The sequence below is a fragment of the Phaethon lepturus genome, unplaced genomic scaffold (genome assembly GCF_000687285.1).
Source record: "Phaethon lepturus isolate BGI_N335 unplaced genomic scaffold, ASM68728v1 scaffold51528, whole genome shotgun sequence".
Taxonomy (NCBI): Eukaryota; Metazoa; Chordata; class Aves; order Phaethontiformes; family Phaethontidae; genus Phaethon; species Phaethon lepturus.
Window position 1 is genome coordinate 1071 of NW_010559333.1, and position 693 is coordinate 1763.

Consider the following 693-nt stretch of genomic DNA (forward strand, 5'->3'; position numbering starts at 1 on the left):
GGCGGGAGGGATTGGCGAAGAGCAGGCGGTTAGGCAGACCGAGGTGCTGCCAGCGCTGCGTCTGGAGATGCCAGGGATGGCCGGCTCTGGCACGCGCTCAGCACACGCAGCGCACGTGAGCAACGGGCTGGGACGTGAAGCACAAGCCTAGCGGCACTGTGGCCTTGTTATCAGTCCTGTCTCTAACTTGTGTTGGTGGTGCACCATGCGTGTAGTTTGCTCAACCTTTCCTCTGATTTCCAGGTGATTATGCTAACTTTCATGGCTATTTGGGATGGACAAAATAAGCTGAAAGAAAGCGAAAGCTCTTTTAGTCACACGGTAACTGTGACCTCTGGTGGCTAAAAATAAAAAAAAAGTTAAAATACCATTTATAAACTTTGCAAGGGCTTTAGCTTCGTAAAGTTGTATTCATACTGAAATATTAAAAAATTGTATATATCTAAAGAATGCTTTGCAGTAAGGACTTTAGTGTTCTAAATTCTCTGACAATCCTTTTGCATAATTATAGGTGTTTATACAGCACATTCTCTGTGTAGCAAGCCAATTCACTTGCTGGATAACAATAACAATATCATGTCGTTATTACTGTTGCTATTTACATTATAGTAACATCTCAGATCCCCAAATGCCTATCGCTTTGCAAAGTTACCGCCAAGAACGCCAGAGTGAAAGAGAGTGAAGGGACTACCA